Genomic DNA, 24,314 nt, shown 5'->3' on the forward strand with positions numbered 1-24,314 from the left:
GTATACGCAACCTTCCTGTTCCTCACCTGGCATGCTATCAGATTGGTTGTCACTTTTCTTGTGCTCAGTTGACCTTATTTTATGTGATCATGGCCCTGGGGCACAAGTAAGAACCTCTAAGTTTCTTCTTAAATCACAAATGTTCAGCGCTCCTCTTAAGGAAGAGCAGTGGTGTGCTGGGATGCTAAGATCTGCCATCAAAATGATCCTTCTGCCCACTAACTGCTGAGATAGAAAGAAATGAGTGTGATTTCTGCAGAGGCAGGGTGCGCATCATACGCCTGTATGAATATACAGTGCTGCTTAGACGAGATAACACATCCTATGTGCACGAACACACAAGAAAATGTTAGCACCTTAGTGTTTAGTGCTACTCATGGTTAGGTGTTGATGGCCATTTAGAACATTATATATTTGAGGGTGTGATTTGAGAATAAAATTCATGTGTTTACAAAGAAGACGAAAAAGAATTCTCTTTGTTCAAGCCAAGTAGATCACTTCTATCCAGTTGACGCTAATGAGGGCATTTTAATTAATTGTTCTGGAAAGCCTTCCTGCACCGCCACTCTGTTCTTACCCTCCCTGTCCTTTCTCCTCCAGCCTCTCCCCCAGCCCCACTGTAACCTGTCTTCCTAGTTTCCCAGACTGGGCATTCTTCAGAATTTATTGCCCTTCCTTTGGTAGCAGTCTTCAGGAATAGGGACAAAGCAAGACGCTTAAACAAATTTAGCCCTAATAATCTTTTACTTGTATTTAACATTTAACAAAATGTAAATTTTAAAGGTATAGCTGCATTTTCTTAGACAATGGATGGTTGGTGGAAATGCCATGCTTAGGGAAGACTATAGAGACAAGGAGAGGAAGAGAGAGTGGTTGAGAAAGTGTACAAAGTATCTTTATCCTTGGTTTGCAATAATCTCAAATGTTTATCTAAGTGTTGCTAAATGAGTATGAGTTTCTTCATGGTTTTTATTTCATTTAATATATATTCATTGTATGATTTATTATAAAGCGCTGGAGGAATTAATGAACAAGATTCACATTAAATTTTTCTTATTATGGATTTAATCTCTGGCTCATAGGCAAACAGTAGGTGAATATTCAAAATTAGTATGAGACATTGTCCCATGAATGTGGATATTCCTGAAGGTAACTGAGGAAGTTATACTTTGGCATGTTCATAGGTAAACAATGACAGTTTTAGTGAGTACTATGAAGAAAAAACAGAAGTAAAATAATAGGGAACCTTTACAGATATTCAAGTCAATATCTGGATATGTTTAGACAATAGCAAAGACCACAGTATCTTTATTTAATGTTTTTTTTTTATTAGCACATGCCTACTTGTGACACAAGTTACTATACAAACATAGGCAGGAGGAACATGTCTGTGTGTTTTGTGTGTACACCTTGTTATTTCTAAGGATATATCCTTTCTGTAAACGAGTGCACTTGTGGCACATACATGAGATGTGCTCATTTACTTGAGAATTTCTAGTGCTGCTCTGGGAACAAACAGTGAGCCCTCACTGTCGCGGCGTTAACCTTGCCAATCACAGACTTCCTGTAAGTGCACTGCAGTTACTTGGAACCTTTTCTGGCTTGGCGTTGGCATTCTTTTGCTAGATTACATTTATGCATTAGTACCATCTGTGCCTGCTGCACCTTCTGTGAGTTAGCCCTGTCCAAATGACTGGCATTTATCTGGAAACAGAGGAGAGAGAGAGAGAGAGAGAGAGAGAGAGAGAGAGAGAGAGAGAGAGAGAGAGAGACTGACTCACCATCAGCAAAAGTGAAATTTGTTAAGGAAGACATATAAAACCATCTCTATTGATTCATTGTCTCTTGGAAAATTAAATATAATAATTATTCATTTTTAGTCTCTGAAATGCAAAAGAAGTTACAACCCAGTGTCTAAATAAGGGAATACAACAAAGCACACATTTTGCTAAATTTTCAAGTCGAGGGAAATTATATGCAGTTTGAATACGAGGGTGCTTCTCACGTGACAGTGAATATACATAATATGGGCTTTGGTGTGGCTGCACAGATATGGGAGATACTCTGAGTTCTATTTTGATCAACGTGTTGAAGTGTAGACTTAATTTCACAATTTTATTTAGGAAACGATAGCTCTATATTCGACATATAAATCAGATTGCTGAATTATTCCATAGACTCTTTCCAAGACGTTATTATTTTAAGCCATATGGTATTGCCACAGTTCTCGTACCTCCAACACACCCTAAGCTGTGAGTGGAAATAGATGAATCATTTCTCTCATCAGTAAAAATAGATGTAGAAAAGTTTCAGCTCCTGTACGCTGTTTATTTTTAAATTGTGCCTGTTTTCAGATGCTTGATCATCTGGTTTCCATTCTTGGGCTAGTTCAGAGGTGGTGAACTAGGGTCAGAGGGGGACCTGAATGAGAGATAAAACACAGTGTAGAGATGGGACAGCCCAAGAAAGAGTAGGGAATGAGCAGACAAACAGAAGACTCAGAGAAGTGCTGCAGCACAGAGCTGCTCACCAGGAGAAGAAGGAGCTCCCCGAGGACACTCCTGAGCCATGGAGAACAGTAACCATCAGTTCTAGTGATTACAGCCACTTGAGCATGAGGACCATGCACACAGCTCAGTCTAGGAAGATGACAGTGTGAATATGTTCTTGAGAAGACTCAACCCCAAACGGAGAGCATATAAAACCTTAGAGTGTAACGAGCATGACTATTCCACATGCTACCCTGAGTTGTACTTTAGGTTCAAAGATAAATCCATACCAAGTCTCACTCTGTAGCACTGACTAGCCGAGAACTCAAATGTACACAAGGCTAGACTCAAATATGGATCAATCCCCCTGTAGCTGTCTCTCCCAATGCTGAAATTACAGAAATGTATCACACTGCCCACCTTCAAATTTTACTTTCGAATGATGCTTGCAACTAGTAATTCTGATTTACTCTTCTCTGGATATTCAGCATTGTTGGTTTGGAAAGTCTTGAGTACAGTTCCTGTGTTAGCTTAAGGAGAAGAGGCCACCTAGAATTGCACAAAGATCCTGGCCCACCTAGGTGTTGGTGGGAAGAGACAGGTTGCACCTACATCATTAACAGCTAAGCACAGTGGTACTCGTTCATTCAGAAGTGTTGGGCTCTTCACTGATTGTTTTTCCTGATGGCCCAGTCTGTGAACCTGGTTGTGTTCGTCTTCATTTGCCAGATGGTTGGCAATGATAAAATCCCTACCAGTGTCTACTTACTGACTGAAGGCAGGCGTAGGATGGGCAGGAAACCAGCCTTCCACAACCTCCTCTCTCAACTGTTAGAGCAATTGCTCTAGTTTCAATCACGGATTTTCTAGCTATTATGCAGAAGGAATAGTCTTCCAACTCCATTAAGCATTCTATTTAGATCAAGTCAATAATATTTCTACCACATTACTCTTAGTAAGCTTATGAAGTGATATGTATTTTCTTGAATATTTGCCTTGTAAAAATGCATATTAAACAGTACTGTGTACATAGCATCACCAGTTTTGTTACATTATAGGGAATCAACTGCATGATAAATAAAACAACCATGGTCATATTTATAAATGATCATGTAGAAATAATTTGTAATGGAAGGCCATCATATCTTTAAAAAGTTAATTGGGGGAGTTAATTTAATAATAAAAAAAGTTTTATTTTTCCAGCCAAAGTCTCAGTAACTATAGGGAAATTAATTCATTTTTGTTCAAATTTTTTATTATATTCCTAACTTAAATAATTTCATATATATATGTTTATGTATATAAGTATGTTTCATATATATGTATATATTTCTATATATGTATATATTTCATATACATATATATATGAAACATAGTTTTTATATTGGACTGTTTTACCCCCTCTCTCCCATTGAACCTCTTCTTCGTCCTTATACTTTAAATTTACTTCATCACTGAATTCTATAATCACATTTCAGCTACTTAAAGACTATATATGATAACAATATTTTATTTTGTTAAATCGTATATTACACAAATATTATGCCACCCATTTTAAAATGTACCATTCAGTAGCATCACATCCATTCATTTTACGACCATGGCTTTTAAACATACGTTCCTAGAATTTTTATCATTAACCCAAACTGAAATTTCATACCCGCTAAAGAACAGTCCTTTACCTTCTGCTAGTCCCCAGTAACCACTGTGTCATCTCTCCTTGTGTGTGTGGCAGTTTTAGGTTTACCCATGTATGGACTCATGCAGCCCCCTCTTCTGTGACTGGTTATTTCAGTGGTATAACTTGTTCTAAGTGCAACCATGTTATAGCATGTAATGTTAGAATTTTATTTCCTTTTCTTGAATTTAAATTTTTTAATCTTTAAAATTTCATACATACATACTGTATTTATTTTCCTCCTTCTCCCTATCCATCGCTATGGTGTGCCCCTCCCTCCCCCCCCACACACACTCGGTGAACTCATTTAATGTTTCACATATGTCTAAGTGTTCAAGACTAAATGCTTGGGTTTGGACGAAATATCAAGAGGCTCATCTCTGGAGAGGACTTTTTCTCAGCAGCCATTGACTGCTTGTAGCTCTTTATCTACTGGTAGGGAATTGTTAGGTTTCCTCTACTCACACTGGCATGGCAACCTGTATTGTCATTTAAGTGGATCATTTTTAGGGAGCCAAATTGTTGAGATCCCGTGGGTGCAGCAGCCCTGTCATGTCTAGAAGGCACTAGCAGCAGACATCCTGGTCTTCAGACTCGTGTAATCTTTCCAACCTTCACCTTCCACGGACTTACCTGAGCCTTAGGTATAAGAGTTGTCTGCATCAAGGGTCTATAAATTGAGGCTGGCCATTATTCTTTGAATTTTGACCAGTTATGGATGTCTGTGATAGTCCCGATCTGTTGAAAAAAGAAACTTTGTTGATGAGAAGTGAGAGCCACGTTTATCTCTCCATATAAAGATAAGCATATAGAATGCACAGAGGAATAATATTGGTTGGGGAAAATGGGAGTAGTAGACTCATGTTTTAGAGGATGAATAGAATAGCACACTGTATTCATAGATCTAATTTTAAAACTGATCAATTCCTGAATAGATACTCCCCTTCTGCTCTTTTGCCTTCTGCTTCTTGTGAATAATGTTACCATGGATGCAGAAGTTCTTGATCCCAGGTCCTTTAGAGCCACATCAGAAAGGGCATTGCTGGTGCATACTGCATTTCTGTGCTTATTTTCTGAATACTTCCAGAAAGACCACATAAAATTTCATTTCCCATTAGCCATTCATACAGATTTGAGTTTTCTACATCCACTCCAGACTGTTATTTCTTCATTTTTAACAAGGATGCTAGCCATCCCAAGGCATGACTGGTAGGATCATGATATTTATTTTAAAACTTCTATTTCTTCCTTACTTTTTATTTATAGTTTATAGTTCTAGTTTTAATTTATAGTCCTTATTTTAATATATTATATATGATATAAAATGATTTATATATAATAAAATAACTACTAAAACCGAACACATATTTACCCTCTTCCATAGCAAACTTTCTTTTTTTATTGTTTATTTATTTACATTTCAAATGTTTTCCCTCTTCCCAGTCTCCCTTTCTCAAACCCCCCATCCCATCCTCTCTCCCTCCCTTCCAACCACTCCCACCTCATCACCCCAGCATCCCCCTTTGCTGGGGCATCAAGCTTCCATAGAACCAAGGGCCTCACCTCCCATTGATGCCAGATAAAGCCATCCTCTGCTACATATGCAGATGGAGCCATGGGTCTCTCCATGTGTACTCTTTGGTTGGTGGTTTAGTTCCTGGGAAGTCTGAGGGGGTCCAGTTGGTTGATGTTGTTGTTCTTCCTATTTTTTCATGTGTGTGTGTGTGTGTGTGTGTGTGTGTGTGTGTGTGTGTGGTGCAGCACCAAACATTCTTTTACCTCATATCTCCTCATATCTTGCAGGCAATGCAGTATTACTAGTTACAACCTTCACACTGTATGTCTTGAAACAACTTTTTAAGTGCAGGTTTGAAGCCTGCAGCCTACTTTACCATTTCCCGCCTGCCTTTCTGTACTTGGCCTCCATTGCTCCATTGCTCGCCATTACCCCATTGCTCTGCTTGACTTGTAAGAAAAATATTTTGTTTACACAAACTTTCAACAGAAGATTTGTGATATAAGCATTACAATGATGTGTCCAGCTTGAAACAAGACTTAAGGGCAGAGAAATCAGCATTTAAACAGCACAAGGAAAAACTTTACACAAGGCACAAAACATGCCTACAACCATCCTCAAAGCTTACCATTTATTCTCTGCCCTGTCAGCAAATGCTGATCACCCGAAGGCTGGGCAGAAGAGAGAACAGGGCAGGATGTCTACCAGCATGGGTGGGGATGTGGGTGGGGGCAGAGATGCAGATCGCTACAAGGAGAAGGTCCAAGAAAACACCACGAGAAATAACATCTGAAGTCCAAAGAGCCAGGTCAATATTAATATGCAAGTATCATGGGTTCATAGTTGGGAGGTAGTCAGATTAGCTTAGAGGCTAAGGTAGATCATTTAACTGCTCAGCCATTGAGGTGTAGCTTTAAATAAAAAAAAAAAAAAAAAAAAAAAAGGAAAGAAAATATTTAGTTGGTAAGTGTGATCACATTGTCCTTGTCTTTTTGTGTTTGGCTTCTGTGACTTTGCCTGACATCATCCTGATTCAAGATTTAATTATGTTGTATATGATAGAATATTCTTTCTTTTTAAATGATGAATAATATCTTTTGTATATGCCATGTTTTCCTTTAAAATTATATTCATCTTAAAGAAATAAGTTGTGTGAAAACGTTTTTCTTCTTTTTAAATCCACTGGTAGACACAGGTTGCTCCTCTACTCTGGTTTCTGTGACTATTTCTGCCAGTATTTCTGTACACACAAGAATGTTGTTTTTCCCCACTCAGGCATTTGGATTGGCATGGAATACAAATACAAAGACTTTATGTTGGGTAAGATATAGTAACTTCACAACAGATTTTCTATAGAAGAAACATAATCGGACTTCTTAGTTCATTTAAAAATATCTATAGACGGGCTATGTGCAGCTGTCTCATTTGATGAAATTGATGTATTTTTGCAATGAAATAGATACTTTAGCATTCAAGTCTTTACAAAGTTTTATAAATCCTCCTTTCCCTTTTCAGCTCAAAGTTAGAACTTATCCTTTGCTTCAATGTGGCATCTTCTTCTCTTTCTGACTTGTTAGCACACATGAACTTCTGCCTGTGTAGCTGACATGTAGTTGTGAGAAGGTGGGGCCAGAACTGAGAGCTCTGGAGATTGAGTTGAGCACTTTAGAAATGCTATATAGAAAATCGTTTTGTATACATTGAGGTAGTTGGATTGTTCTATTTTGATAAAATAAAGCTTCTTGTTAGCTCATTAACTAAAACCCTTAAAAGCATAATAGAAACACGAGACTGTTTTTGTTGTCCATGCTTAAGATGCTGTGTACACGTTTTCACCTTTACGTATTTGACATTGATAGTTGTGCATTAGTCAGTGTTGATCCCAGAATCTTGACCGTTGGTACAGCCATTGTTTTAAACATAATTTTTAACCTCCCCAAATTAAAAAAAATAAGATGTTGAAGTCATTTATCTAAGGACATTTTGATTGGTAATATCACCTAAGTCCATTTGATCTTAAACATAAATTGTCTTTTTCCCCATACAAGGGAAGAGCAATAAAAGAAAACAAAAAAAAACAAAAAACAAAAAACTCCTTTCCAAATTCTCTTTGTCTGGAGAATTGGGAAATTATGCTGAATTGTATGCTAGACTTGGGTTCCATGGGGCTTTCTTGTTCATAGACATTACCTGATGCAACAGCCAGGTAAACGTTGTTACCTGATGCTGTCTGCCAGCTGCAGCAATTACTCGTGAACTGGTTTGTAAAGATGCATTTCTAAATGCTGATCAATGAAAACTGACCTTAGCCATATACAAAAAGCTCTGATGTAATCCTTTTGGCTGTGGGAATGAGTTTCACATCCCCCTGAAGACTGAGATGTTACCTGTAGATGTGTGGATCCCTAGAGGATGGTGAGATTATAGAAAACCATTGTGCTCCCATTGGTGTCTAGTTTTCTTGACATGCATGATTCGAGATCACTGTAAAAGCAATAGGTTTGCATGGTGTTATCTTTTAAACCAATATTTGTGCCTGGAATTCAGATTTGCTTTTTCTTATTTCCATATGCTCTGTTTTAAACATATGTTAAGATGTTATTTAAAACTAGAAGCACTGAAAAAAAAAACCCACATAAAATATGTTTTCTTCATTATCGGAGGCTTTGGTGCCATCGTCGGTTGGAGTGGGAAAGAGAATGTTAAGTTATGTCTGAAAAACAGATTTTAACAGTACCAAATAGAATCCACAGCTGGCTGTCATTCTACCAGGTGCACTGGTGTTCTCAGAAGAGACTATTTGAAAATGCGGATATAATAGGCCATTCGTGGGGCGTGCCAACACCATAATGTTCACTGAGTGCTTTTCAAGTTCCAAAGATTAGTGTTGATTTTGGTGGAAAAATGTGATTAAAAAAACATACATTCTACATTTCAATCTAAAATGTATGTTGTTGCTGTTGGGTTTGCATATAGGCACCATTCAAATAAAAGGACACCGTCATTTCACACACCCTTTCTGTCTATCCTGCTAGGCTCTTTGGTGGGGTATGGCCTTTTGCCAACATCTTTACAGTCACATTGAAAGGCTGCATGACACTTAATTCCTCATTTATTTTTCAGTCATCAAAGGGGTATTTTTAAGTGACAAGTTGTATGTGTATGTGTGTGTGTGTGTGTGTGTGTGTGTGTGTGTGTGTATGTTTGCATATCTGTTAAGACCATAGATAAATCTTGAAATGTCTTTCCTCAAGAACCATGAATCATAAAATGAGACCAGGTCTCTCACTAACTTGGGGCTCACAAACGAGGCTGAGATAGTTGAATAGTGAGTGGCTGCAACCCATGTGTGTCTCCCTCCCCAGGGCTGTTATTATAAATGCATACCGCCAGGGTAGGCTTTTGTTTTTATGTGGATTCTTGGATATAAATTCAGATTCTCTTCCTAGTGCAAACACTGTACAAACTGTGTCATACTCCCAAACTCTTCAAATGTTAAGGCTTTGAAATTCAATCCAAAGAGCGTGAACTTCACAAACATTAGAAGTTATGTCATCATTATTCTTTATTGAAGTTACAACCTTTTTGTCTTTCATGTTCCTAACGCCAATGCATGCCTGTGTTCTGTTCCTGCTATATATAAGACTTTAGTCTTTCACCTCAGGAAGAATAGCTCCGTTAATGAAATACAGATAACCACTTTTCTCATTCACTGTTAATAAGGAATGGTAATTGAAGTTAGTTTACTGAGTTAGGCTTCATTATTAATTTTAATTAATTAATTACTTGTGTGTGGGGTGTGTGCACATGCACCTGCCCTGAGTGTATTTGTATGCACCATACGTGTGGGAGCCTGTAGCAGTCAGAAGAGGCATGTGATCTACTGTAACAGTACTTACATGTGGTTTAAGCTACCACATGGATGCTGGGAACAAAACCTCAGTCCTGTGTAAGAGTAGTAGGAGCCTCTACCTGTTAACCCACCGCTCCAGCTCTGGGTTTCATTATTTCAAGAATATTTTTGTTATTTTTTTAAATCCAAAAATTAACGAATGTTTATATTTGTTAAAAGTTGCTGTCAACTTTGAACACTTTTTAAAAACACTTGTTTCAGAAAAATTTGTACAAAATGCTCTATATTCTCATTTTTATATTTAATGACATGAATGAGGAATCCCTGATTTGTAGTTGGTTGCTGGAATTTTCTTTTTTTTTTTTTTTTTTTTTTTTTTTTGTGGTTTTTCGAGACAGGGTTTCTCTGTGTAGCCCTGGCTGTCCTGGAACTCACTCTGTAGACCAGGCTGGCCTCGAACTCAGAAATCCGCCTGCCTCTGCCTCCCAAGTGCTGGGATTAAAGGCATGCGCAAAAGCCTACAGCACCCGGTATTCCCAGGTGGTCTCCCTGGAATTTTCACAACATACGCAGCAGGGCTATGCTGCTTGTGTGAAGGAGTGTCTTTCAAATACTGATTAAATATCATGGACATAGAGGGCAATGAATGCTCATGTTAACTGCACCCAGTTAAGCCTCTTCTGTGTCCTGCTGTGAACAGTAGTGGGGCTGTTCCTCACTTGCACAGGTGGGATGGATGTGGGTTTAAGAATTGCTATGGAGCTGGAATATCTACTTCCCTACATTGTCTCTGTCTGTTGGTGGCTTCTACTACAAAACAGGCCCAACCTCCTGCCATCTGCTGTGTGGTCAGGACTGACATCAAGGTCAGCTTTTCTAGGATTCCTGCTGTTGCCCATATTAGAATATTTTCAGCCTGTGATCCAACCACTTCTCTGCTGTGTCAGTCACTGGGCTGCATTTGAAAAATCCATATAAGAAAGGAAAGCAGGAAGACTCCTGCCCAAGGGTGGTGGTAGCTGCTGATTAATTACAAGGCAGTTAGTGAGCTGGTGGTTTAGACCCTGGGGAGCTCTGGTTGGATGGTATTGTTGCTCTCCTCATGGGGCCACAAACCCTTTCAGCTCCTTCAGTCTTCCCTGCATTCCTGGGATAAAGCCTACTAAATCATGAAGGATGATTGTATTGATATGTTCTTGGATTCAGTTTGTGACAATTTTATTGAGTATTTTTGCATCAATATTCATAAGAGAGATTGGCCTGTAGTTCTCTTTCTTTGTTGGGTCTTTGTGAGGTTTAGGTATGAGTGTAATTGTAGCTTCATAGAACAAATTGGGTAGTGTTCCTTCTGTTTCTATTCTGTGGAATAGTTTGAAGAGAATTGGTATTAGGTCTTCCTGGAAGGTCTGATAGAATTCTGCACTAAAACCATCTGGTCCTGGACTTTTTTTGGTGGGGAGACTTTTAATGACTGCTGCTATTTCTTTAGGGGTTATGAGACTGTTTAGATGGTTTATCTGCTCCTGATTTAATTTTGATACTTGGGAAATTGTCCATTTCATCCAGATTTTCCAATTTTGTTGAGTATAGGCCTTTGTAGTAGGAACTGGCGATTTTTTTAATTGTCTCAGTTTCTGTTGTTATGTCTCCCTTTTCAGTTCTGATTTTATTAATTTGAATACTGTCTCTTAGCCCTTTGGTTAGTCTGGCTAAGGGTTTGTCTATCTTGTTGATTTTCTCAAAGAACCAGCTCCTGGTTTTGTTGATACTTTGTATAGTTCTTTTTGTTTCTACTTGGTTGGTTTCAGCCCTGAGTTTGATTATTTCCTGCCTCTACTCCTCTTGGGTATTTAGTTTCTTTTTTGTTCTAATGCTTTCCAGGCTTTCAGGTGTGCTGTCAAGTTGTTAGTGTGTGCTCTTTCCATTTTCTTTTTGTAGGCACTTAGAGCTATGATTTTTCCTCTTAGTACTGCTTTCATGTAGTTCCACAAGTTTTGGTATGATGTGTCCCCATTTTCATTGAATTCTAAAATGTCTTTAATTTCTTTATTTATTTCTTCCTTGACCAAGTTATCATTGAGTAGAGCATTGTTCAGTTTCCACGTGTATGTGGGCTTTCCGTTGTTTTTGTCCATGTCAAAGACGAATCTTAGTCCCTGGTGGTCTGATAGGGCACAAGGAATTATTTCAATCATTTTGTATCTGTTGAGGCCTGTTTTGTGACCAATTATATGGTCTATTTTGGAGAAGGTACCATGAGGTGCTGAGAAGACGGTATGTTCTTTTGTTTTAGTTTGAAATGTTCTATAGATATCAGTTAAGTCCAATTTGTTCATAACTTTTGTTAGTTTCATTGTGTCTTGGTTTAGTTTTTGTTTCCATGATCTGTCCATTGCTGAGAGTGGGGTGTTGAAATCCCCCACTATTATTGTGTGAGGTGCAGTGTATGCTTTCAGCTTTAGTAAAGTTTCTTCTATGTATGTGGGTGCTCTTGCATTTGGGGCATAGATGTTCAGAATTGAGAGTTTATCTTGGTACATTTTTCCTTTGATGAATATGAAGTCTCCTTTCTTATCTTTTTGATAAAATTGATTTTATTTGATATTAGAATCACTACTCCAGGTTGTTTTTTGGGACCATTTTCTTGGAAGATTGTTTTCCACCGTTTTACTTTGAGGTAGTGTCTGTCTTTTTCACTGAGGTGCATTTCCTGTATGCAGCAAAATGCTGGGTCCTGTTTATGTATCCAGTCTGATAGTCTATGTCTTTTTATTGGAGAATGTTGAGTTCATTGATATTAAGAGATATTAAGGAAAAATGAATGTTTCTTTCTGTTATTTTTGTTATTGGAGGTGGAACTATGTTTGTGTAGTTATCTTCTTTTGGGGTTGTTGGAAGATTACTTTCTTGCTTTTTCTAGGTTGTAGTTTCCCTCCTTGTGTTGGAATTTTCCCACCAATTATCCTTTGAAGTGCTGGATTTGTGGTAAAATATTGTGTAAATTTGGTTTTGTCATGGAATATCTTGGTTTCTCCATCAATATTGATTGAGAGTTTTGCTGGGTATAGTAGTCTGGGCTGACATTTATGTTCTCTTAGGGTCTGTATGATATCAGTCCAGGATCTTCTGGCTTTTAGAGTCTCTGGTGAGAAGTCTGGTGTAATTCTTATAGATCTGGCTTATAGGTTACTGTGCCTTTTCTGCTTACTGCTTTTAGCATTTTTTCTTTGTTTTGTGCATTTGATGTTTTGATTATTATGTGGCACAAGGTATTTCTTTTCTGGTCTAGGCTATTTGGAGTTATGTAGGCTTCTTGTATGTTTATGGTCATCTCTTTCTGTAGGTTAGGAAAGCTTTCCTCTATAATTTTGTTGAAGATATTTACTGGTCCTTTAAGTTGGGAGTCTTCACCCTCATCTATACCTATTATCCTGAGGTTTGGCCTTCTCATTGTGTCCTGGATTTCCTGGATGTTTTGGGTTACTAGCTTTTTGTATTTTGCATTTTCTTTGACAGTTGTGTCAATGTTTTCCATGGTATCTTCTGCACATGAGATTCTCTCTTCTATCTTTTGTATTCTGTTTGTGATACTTGTGTCTATGACTCCTGATATTTTTCCTAGGTTCTCTATCTCCAGGGTAGTCTTTCTTTGTGATTTCTTTATTGTTTCTACTTCCATTTTTAGATCCAGGATGGCTTTGTTTAATTCCTTCACCTGTTTGGTTGTGTTTTCTTGCCATTATTTAAGGGATTTTTGTGTTTCCTCTTTAAGGGCTTCCACCTGTCTACCTGTGTTCTCCTTAAATTATTTGAGAGTGTTATTTATGTCCTTCTTAAAGTCCTCTATCATTGTCATGAGAAGTGATTTTAATTCTGAATCTTGCCTTTCTGGTGTGATTGGGTGTTCAGGGCTTGCTATGATGGGAGAACTAGGTTCTGATGATGCCATATAACTTTGGATTCTTTTGCTTATGTTCTTGTGCTTGCCTTTCGCCATCTGGTTAACTCTAGTGCTGCCTACACTCACTGTCTAGTGCTGCCTACACTCACTGTCTCTCACCAGAGCCTGCCTTTCCAGTTATCTTGCTTGTGTCTGAACTCCTCAGGTCCAGATATCTCTGTGATTTTTTAAACCTGAGCTCCAGTTGCTCTGAGTACAGTGGCTCCTCTAGGATGTCTCAGGATATGGTGTCTCCATGGTAGCAGACTAGCTAGATGTCTGCTTCTCTGAGTGCAGTTTGTCTTCTAGGATGTCTCGGGATCTGGTGTCTGTGGCTCTAGGTTCAGTGGTCCCTCTAGGATGTCTCAGGATCTGGTGTCCACATAGGAGCAGACCAGGCGGGTGTCTGCCACTGTGGGCTCAGTGGTCTCTCTAGGATGTCTCAGGAGCTGGTGTCCACACAGGAGCAAACCAGGCGGGTGTCTGCTGAAGGCAGCAGGCCCAGGCAAGGGGTTGATGAGGAGTTGTATTCTGCAGAGGTGGGGTTTGGGTGTCTGTTGGAACCTGACTGCTTCCTGCACCCAGTTATGGGCCTGGGGCAGGCGTAGGGCAGTGTGTGAGTGTTCTTACCTGCCACTCTGGGTTCAGTGGTACCCCTAGGATGTCTCCGGATCTGGTGTCCACACAGGAGCAGACCAGGCAGGTGTCTGCTCAAGGCAGTGGGCCCAGGCAAGGGGCGGAAGGGCAGTATATAAACTCTTTAAAGGTTGAATATTTATACTTTTCATTTTGCTGAGACTAATTGTATCTCCTGAAATGTTTACTATTTTCATAATCACTTTAAAATTTACTTTTTATAATTAATAGAAATTACATAGATTAGTAATAACCATATCAATTAAAGGGTAATATTGATGCATATGTTGTTTCTTTCCAAACTGTAACATGAAATTCTCTTTGAATGCCATTGTGTAGTCACTGCTCAGTGAGATCACATGTGTGCCACAGTGTCTGCCATCTCCCTTGCAAGGAAACCTACATGGCTTATCTTCAAAGCTTATTTGGAACCTATAAACTGTTCTGCATATAGAACCATCATAGTCTTCATGTGTTATTAGCTTTAAGTTGGTGTACATGAAGCATTTAATGTGCTGTTTGGAGTTTTCTTCTCCATGATCTCAGCAACAAACACAAAAGTTATTTGTGTTGCTCTCTGAATTTAGACCATTAATATGCACATATTCAAAACTAAACCCTGAGTTTGGGAATGTGGATGTTTAATTATTAAACATTAAAAACTAAACAGCAGTTATTAAAACTTTTGTTTCTCAAGTGTGCTGAAAATATTAAAAGCATACATTTTTGGTCTCATAGTTGAATTGCCTTTACATATACTACTAGACTACATATCTTGAAGGTATTTATTGAGACCTTTCTAGACTAAAAGCAAACAGAATCACAGCAGCTAATTTTCCAGTTAAAGCTTTAGGAAGATCTTTTGCAAAATCATGACTAACGAGATGTTTCAGCAGCCTAGAGTGCTCACCACCTCCCTGATGACATGAGTTCTGTTCTGTGCTCCTATTTTGGATGGCTCACAGCTTGCCTTTCAGCTCTAGGAGATCTGATGTTTTTCTAGTCTCTGGAGATATCTACAGCTATATACATACACTCACAAATAGGCATATACACATACTTAAAAAATGTTGTTAATCCTTCACAAAGTAATCACCTGTTTTTCCGATTGAAGCTGTAAGGTTCTATATACTTCTATAGCAATCTTTAGTGATTAGTATTCACGAAGCATGTTTTCAAAACTGTGTAAAATTTCAGTATTTGTTTTTCTGCTGAAGATCCTGTTAAATAACTGGTACCATTCCGAAGTTGGGTGGAGATTTGGTTGTGTGATAAATAGCCAAAAAGAGCTGATTATTCTTGCAAAATTATTCTTGTAGAAAAGCCAACAGTCATAGAGACCCTAGGATGAAATTTCCCTACTAGTCCTGTGGAGACAGTGAGCAGAGAGTGCTGAAGAAAGCAGGGTTTGAGGCCAGAGAGGATACACTGGCCTTCAGGGTGGTAGAGGCTCTTAGTCATGGGAAATCTTACAGCACCGACCACTATGTCCGTGTTAAAAGCAAAGTTGCTTCACACAGAGTTAACAATGTCAGCCTCCCTTCAAATTGAAGTAGGAGGTTGGCAACTTACATTTAAAAAACAATAACAATAAACAATGAAGAATGTTTATAGACCTTAACAGACAAAAACACCCAAACTCCAGTTATAGTCTGTTAAAGTCAGTTTCCACTCACCTTATCAGATATATTTATTTCATTTACTTTTTTATAAATATGTAAATTATAGTTGACTTTTAAAAGTTAATAGAATGTTCCACTGTCAGGTGCCCTCCATTGTTCTAAGGAAAAGTCAGCTGTGAACTGTTATCATTATGACCTTTCTTGTATTTCAGAAAATGAGAAGAAAGGAAAACAAGCAGAGGTGCTTTTATGATTTACTAATGTGTTCTGAAATTTTGCTGTACATTTCCTGCATTTCTGCGCACTTTTTCTGTTGGGACACAATGAGCTTCTTTGACATTTAATCTCAGATAATTCACTGATTCTACTGGACCTAAGCAATTATTTCCCATTTGTTTTACATTCATTCCTCATGGAGCAGGGATTTCTCAGAGGACAACAGTCACATGTCTTGGAAAGCTTACATCAGTTCTTATTTTACTTTGTTTTTCAATCTGAAAAGTTGAAATTTCAAAATCAGTAAGCCTTTCACTGTGTCCAGTTTACATGAACATCAGTCAAATATACCAATTTTCATATGGTTTATTAATTGAAACTTACATTTCATTCGAAATACTCAATATACATCCTATCAATTTTTATTAGTTGATTTTAAATATCTTTACTATAGCTTTTGTTTACCCTTGATTGTTAGGCTCTATTTTAAGCCACCTGTATTGGCTATGTTTTCTGTTGACTAAGGAACATATTTTCCTATTTTTATAACTATCATTATTTATCATTTTATACTGGGCATACAACATATATGCTCACTCCCAGTCACCCCCTCCTACAATACTTCACCCTCCCCTTCTCTTCTGAGCGAGTGGGAACCGCCCCCCACCCCCACCCCCCGGGTATGTCTCAACTCTGGAATTTCAAGTCTCTATGAGGCTATGTGCTTCCTCTCCTACTGAGGCAAGACCAGGCAGCTCAGCTAGTAGAACATATACTATATACAGGCAACAGCTTTTGGGATAGCCCTTCACTCAGTTGTTCAGGACCCATATGAAGGTCAAGCTGCACATCTGCTACATATGAGCAGGGAGGCCTAGGTCCAGCCCGTGTCTGTTCTCTGGTTGTTGATTCAGACTCTGAGAACCCCAAGAGTCCAGGTGAGTTGTCTCTGTTGGTCTTCCTGTAGAGTTCCTATCCTCTTTAGGGCCCACCATCCTTCCTCATATTCTTCCATAAGAGTCCCCCGTCTCCATCCGCTGTATGGCTGTTAACCATCTTAATTTGAGGTAGACATATGGACTTGCACATACAGAGAGAAGAAAAAGAGGCAGGCAGATGACACTAACATATTCTTTATCCCTGGACTAACATGTACCACTTTCTCTGTCAGATTATTGATAGGTATCTTCTCTAGGCTGCATTTGTCTCAGACTTTACTGCTGGTTTCAACAGTGAACTACACAGTATGGTTAATTTTCTTCCTCTCTCTCTCTCTCTCTCTCTCTCTCTCTCTCTCTCTCTCTCTCTCTCTCTGAGACTGTCTGAAACCTTTTTGGGTTGCAGGAGTTGTCTCTAAATAACAACTACGATTCTCTCATGCTTCATGGTGACCTTTTAAAAGGTTTGTCTCTATAAGGTATATGGACCCACAATTTCAGCCTTGCATTTCATTAGGGTTCATGTGAGCTTAGGAAGGATTCTTTCAGTCCTTTAGCTCATAGTTTGCACAGTTACATCCTGGTGGCTGGGGAGGTATCTGGGTACCAGAGGCTCTTATTCTCCTGCCTTTTTCCAAACTCAAACTCTCAGTGAGATGCTTTTTTTTCCCAGTGTTCCTGGTTTCAGTGGACTATGGATGTAGACTCCATAGTGAAGTTATTACATTGAGGGTGACCTCAGGTTCTCTTTCTCAATTACTGCCCACCTTAGTTTTAGAGTCAGTCTCTTACTGAAACTGTAGCTCATCATTTGACTAGACTAACTTCCTAGTGAGCTCCAGAGGTCCACTTGTTTGTGTTTCCTGACACCTACCCCCAACCTCCAGCTCTAGGGTGGTGAAATGCACTACCATACCAACATTTTATAAATGAATCCTGGGGAGCCTATCTCAGGGCCTTACACTTGTGTCACAAGCCCTTTATTAACTTAGCTATCTTTACACACACACACACATACACACGTATTCTATTTATTACACATATATGTATTCTATTGTTTTAAAGATATCTTCATTTTTTAATATTACTTAAGATATAATTTATAATCTAACTAAAATTAGGGAAAGGAAAATTATTGCTGTACTATGTATGATATAACTAATAAAGTAAATATTAAGCAAAAAGTAAAATACATAGAAATCTGTTTTGACTGTGTACGTATGTAGTGTGTCTTTTGGATATCTACTTCCCTTCATAATTTATTATGAAGCATAGCAGGGGGCTTGCCAATCATGATTGCCAGACAACTGTCAAAATCATATCTATATCTACACATAAACGCACACGCACACTCACTCATACACAGATTCTCTCTCTCTCTCTCTCTCTCTCTCTCTCTCTCTCTCTTTCTCTCTCTCTCTCTCTCTCTCTCACACACACACACACACACACACATCTTGTGTTGCAATTACTATCTTAGAAGTATCATCTCATCTCTTATTATGACAAATGGTTTAGATGTTTCACTCACTGCCAATTATATGCTTAAATTTTAAAACTGTCAATAAATGAAATATTTGCAAAGTATTACTTATATTTATAGAATCACAAAAATTTTGCAGGTACCATGACAGAATGAAGAGACAGTTCTGAAGGTAAATTATAGGCAAACTCAGCAATTCCTTTAGAAACATATAATTATGGTCTACATTAGATGGATATCTATAGGTTGAACTTCAGTTAGAAAACTGTAGAATTGTATTTCAGCTCAAAATCTTTCAGTTTTAGGCACTTGTCTCTAGTTCAGAGTCTCTATAAATGAGGAAGGAGTATGGACCTTTCTTCAATGTTGTATCACCAGTTATTATAGGTAATTGACATTCAAAAGGCCTCTTGTGTTCTCTGGCCTCCTAACAATAGTGTCTTCCTGAACTTTCTGGCTATGATCTCTATGTCCATGTGGCTGTGTATTTGTGTTTTTGCTTGTTTGTTTGATTCTTTTAAAACATTTATAATTTGAGATGGTGTTTACTCTTGCCCTGTGCATGGAGATCTAGGGAGGCCTTTTTTCAAATGGAGATAAAAATAAATCAGCTCCCCGTGTTTGAAAAGTCTCAGCTAAAGTGCAGTCGTTTGCGTTGGCTTGTCAATGGATGTTTATGAGGCAAGCATAATCCTGTTATGGTTACAGCAGTGAAATACACTCTGTGCAGATAGCTAGTAAAGGATCCATGTGTGCACTGATGCTAGTGGAATCTTAATGCTTCAGAGATAGAAACCATGATGTCTGCTCTGGTTAATGCTGCTGTTACTGACCACAGTAAAAATAGAGGTGGAATCAGGTTTTAAACACTTGGAAAGAACTGTATCTCCCACAGCAAACATGCTGGCTCCTGCTGCTCTCCTCTTTTCCGCTTCACTGTAGAACAGTAATGCTTCTGATTTTTTTTTTTTTTTTTTTTTTTTTTTTTAGATTTCTTATTTATTGTGAAGCCCAAGAGAAGGGGCATTGCTAATAATGATTTCTGGGAAAGTGACAATAAGATAGATCCCCACTCAGGAGATTTCTAGTTATTGTCTGAATTGCCATTTGAGTACAGTGAGTTCAGCCTTGTTACCATTGGTATTTTATTCATGGTACATTCTTGCTTGGTATATTCTGTTCCTTCTTATGGTAAAAATTTGTAATAGAATATAACTTCATATGGACTCTGCTTTAAAGGGCAAGTTGAGAATGTTAATACATTTCCAGATTAGCTTTTGAGGCAGAGTGTCATATACCCTAGACATCTGTAGAACTGGTTGTTCAATGTTGACCTTGAACTATTGATTTTTCTGCTCTACCTCCAAATTCTGGATTTCAAATGTGCATCACCAGCTTAGCTATATTTTTACTTTGTGATGATTCGTATGGGGTACAGTGTTTACTAGAGTTCAGTAAAATGAGTCCATGTTCAGTCTTCAGAATCAGCAGATTTATTTTCCTAGAAGAATAGCATGGCTTTAGCATTTCCTGTGTCTAAATGTCAAGTTCACATTACCTGTCTCTTTGTAATTCAGGTTCAGTTCATGTAAGTCATCATTTGGCATCTATATAGTACTATCTGTTTGGTACTTCATTAAAGGCCTTCAGAATGGACGAAGAAAAGTGGATGTGACAGAGCCTCTTGTACAAGTCAGAGATTAAAGAGATCTGTTGTTGGAGGGTTATGGAGGTTAAGGTGCATTCGAATACTTTTTTGTGATTGAGAAGTGTAAGAATAAATAAGTGTGCATTAATTTACATTTGCCTAACCCTACACTATTTCTAAAGAAGTATTGAGAGAAAACACACTAAGGCTTCAGCAGAATAAAAATAAAACAATTATGAGACAAACTCAAGTTCAATTATATCAGAAGATGCACTGTAATGACAACTTGTTATTTTAAATGACCCTACCCAGGAAGAGCTCCCTACAACCCAGGCAGAAAGAGAAAACGACTAAATTATATTATTGTCTTTGTGTAACAAAAGGGAAACATGTAAGCTTAGCCTAACCTTCATCCCAGCTCCAAGTGAACTGATTCTTTAATATCATCATTATAAATAGTAAGTCCCCAAAACCTAGTCTTCTTATATGCCCAATGGTCACACAGACTCATTATGTTATTAAAAATTATAGAGATAATATTGTAATATTGGAGATCTTTGAAGACATTTATAAGATCTATATAAAATAACATAAGGTCTAGTTAAATTTCTATATTATTGGTCATCAAAGTAAAGTTTTAGTACAGGAAAAAAATCTTACAGTATTGACTTATAATTTTCAAACCTTGGGTGGAATTGTGTTTGAAACCTTTACATGTACCACCCAGACCCTAATGGCTTCTGGGTACATGTAGACTCCACATGAACTACAGAATGAAAACACCACTGATGGAGAGAAATAGTTTCTTTTAGTGCCTCCTCCTCAAAGAGAGTTTTGTCATTTGTATATGAAGAAATGATTCTTAAGCTATTTTACTATGTACCTTTGGATATTTTATATTATTAATTGAATAGAGAAACACATGCCTTAATTAGCAATGTGGCTAGAAAGTTCGATGCATAAGAATTGCAGTCTCAAAGGAGCTAAAGGGATTTGCAACCACATAGGAAGAACAACAATATCAACCAACCAGACCATTCAGAGCTCCCAGGGACTAAAGCACCAACCAAAGAGTACACATGGAGAGACCCATGGCTCCCAGTGGATATGTAGCAGAGGATGGCATTATCTGGCATCAATGGGAGGGGAGCCCCTTGGTCCTGTGGAGGCTTGATGACACAGTGTAGGGGAATGCTAGGCCACTGAGGCTGGAGTGGGTGGGTGGGTGGGGGAGCACCTTTATAGAGGCAGGGGATGGGGGGAGGGCATAAGGGGGCATGTGGAGTAGAAACAGGGAAGGAGGATAACATTTGAAATGTAAATAGATAAGATAACCAATAATAATTTTAAAAATAATTACAGTCTTCCTCTTCCAGTTAAACACAATGAAGCACTGGATATGCGAGCAGTAAGGTATAATTAGGATTACCATGTATTTACATACACATGAACAAGCACATTTAAAAGTTGAGCCAACCATGATCTTGCTAGATGCCGGAACAGCCTTTTTTTTAATCAAAACTCATGATATTTAGTACCTTAAACACGCAGAAAAGAAGACTCTAAATTGTAGGAATTACAGTGCTAACTATAGATCATACATTTACAGAAATTGTTGAGTGTAAATTTCAAGATATACCAGTCAATCAGCTGATTCCATACACTTGCACCCTTGACCTGACCTGCAATTCTGACTGGTTCACCTGGATGTTACTCTCAGATGCAACTCAGACAAGAAAAAGAATTCACCAAATGCTGGCAATCTCTGACAGAACAGTTAATGGTGGTTCCCAAAAGAAAACATGAATAGACATCTAGGGTGATTTTTATTAACCTGTAAACAAATAGTATTGTAAAGAATTTTAATTATAAGGGAACTTATTTGGGGGTGCAGAATTAATTCTTTGAAAAATTAATATTTCTTTTAAAGTAGTTAAATATATAAGTGTACAGAAAATGTAATAATGAAAAGTAAGATGTCGTGTACAGCCCCACTCCTCCCAGATAGCTGGTAATCTGCTAGTCTTTTACTTTCCAGACACATATTTGCACAGTTATGATCATGTATATATAAAAAATTGGCATCCTGTTTTCACTACCATTTTTCTTCATCTTTTAAAGATTTTTATTTATTGGCCACATGGTATTGGGTTAGGTAAATCATAACTTGTTTTCTGAATTATTGAGGAGAAGTATAAATTGATTTTATAGTTTTCCTATTACAAAAATCCTATGGTGGATAGTTTAGCATCTTCCTAGCCATTTTATTGGTTTGGAGTCTCAACATAAGACTAGAGTAGTGGTGGTAGTCATCCCAAGATAAGAAAGTAGTGTTTTCAGACCATTTTTACACAGTCGCTTGCCATATAGATTTTGCCAATTTATACTTTCACTTAAATGGCATGTGAGTTGTTTCCTTGCAATAGACACTCAGTAATTAGATAATATGTTCAATATAAAGTAGCATAAAACAGTATGCTTTAAAGGAATGACAGTTTTATTTCTTTAAAATTAAACCTTTTATTAGTCGAGTAATACTGACAATGAAGAGTGTATAATATGATGTCAGTTATCAACATAGAAACACCTTTCTTACATGCTAGGAAACATTTATTTTAGGTTGTTTGGGAATGGTCTGGCTTGGAGTTAATTTTTCTAATTGATTTTAGTTTATTGAGAAAGATCAACAGCTTAATATCTGAATTATCACAAAGAATTTATAATGCAACATTTGAATTATCACAATGAATTTATAATGAAACATACTGTAAAATACTTGCATATAGGCCTAAAGTCACTAGTATATTTGTGATTGTTCTCTCTAGATTTAGTTTCTTTAAATATTTAGAAAATTCTGCCTCTAATACTTTCCCATTCAAAATGGGAAATTTAAAATTAAATGATACTTCCCTTGCATTCAAGGAGTTGTACATCCCCAAAGCAAAAGGAAGAAATATAATTCATGTTGAAAGTAATAAAGTGTTATGACATTAATGTAACTCAATGTTTATTGACAAGTGTTGTTATCACTCAAACATGACTCAATCATTTGTATATCATCAATTCAAGTTAGTTGTGTTAATGCATAAATATGCAATATGGGCATTGTCCAAGGACTCAGAACAGTATATATGGATTTCATGCATAGCTAGAGGATGAACCTGAATCCAGAAAATTAGAATACTATTGACTCACAAATTCAAAAACCAAGAAAATTAAATTATCTGCTCATAGTAACAATAATGATTTATGATAAATTATGTATTATTATCTAAAACTTAGGCCACTTGATTCAGAGATACTAGGCACAAACTAATAGTATTTTTAGAAATATTGTTGCCTCCAAAATTATGTAGAACACAAAAATTGTATGGACAATTGCCTTTTAGCAGAAGTTGTTAAAAAAAAAAAAACTCTATTTTTTTTTTTCGGTCTTTATGGTTTTCTGTTTTCAAAAATGTCTGGAATTCCTAAATTTGTTGAGCAGTTGTGTTCCAAAACAAAATGGACAAAAATCAACCTTTTATGTTCTAACTTCTCTTCTTCCATAATATTTTTTAAGTTTTTTTAATTTCTCCCTGTTTGACGTGTTCCAAATAAGCACTCACATTACAGGAAACTCTAACATGAGGAGCTTTTGAGAACAGATGTAATAGCAAATGGAAGTCTTAATTGCATGATGATTCTGGCCTAAACGAGGAGAGAGTGGGCTAGATTTGGCCAGTGGAGGACTCTGGACACATGTCACGTGTCACAAGTCAACAGTATTCTAGGAAAGGGGGAAGGGAAGAGTCTTTATCAACAATTGGAAATTTTGTTTTCAAATAACTATTGGGTGAGTGATTATTCTATGAAACAATATATCTATACAACCTTCACTAAATTTTTTGGAAGCTGGACTGGCAGGTACTCTTTAAAAATATGTAACTCAAGTAAATAGTCTTAATTTCGGAAAACAGTATCTATAGTGGCGTGAGAAGTAGGTCAGCAACCTAGGATGTGATCTAGAGTCTTAGGTACAGCACAAAGAAAGAGTCTCTACCCAGTCTCAGGTTTCCTTGTCCTTTGTTGAAATGACCTCTTTAATATGTTCCTCATACATACATTTTAGAATCACCGGATTGCCTAAGAAAATACATACATTTTACTTCATCATAGAAATACATAAGGTGATGGTATTGATAGTTTGATTCCTATGACAGTGGTGCCACACTCTCCACTTAAAATGTTTTAATCCCGTGTTGATTTTTTCCTACATAGATTTTAGCATACCACCAAATAAGTAAACTTTCTGT

General features: G+C 37.5%; 1 protein-coding gene across 1 annotated transcript in view; it reads left to right on the forward strand.

Annotated features, from left to right (window-relative positions):
* Antxr2 (ANTXR cell adhesion molecule 2) overlaps window positions 1-24,314 on the forward strand; it is a 133,063-nt gene that overhangs the window by 106,657 nt on the left and 2,092 nt on the right. The window lies entirely within an intron of this gene.

Source organism: Arvicanthis niloticus, chromosome 27 (assembly GCF_011762505.2).
Source record: "Arvicanthis niloticus isolate mArvNil1 chromosome 27, mArvNil1.pat.X, whole genome shotgun sequence".
Lineage (NCBI taxonomy): Eukaryota > Metazoa > Chordata > Mammalia > Rodentia > Muridae > Arvicanthis > Arvicanthis niloticus.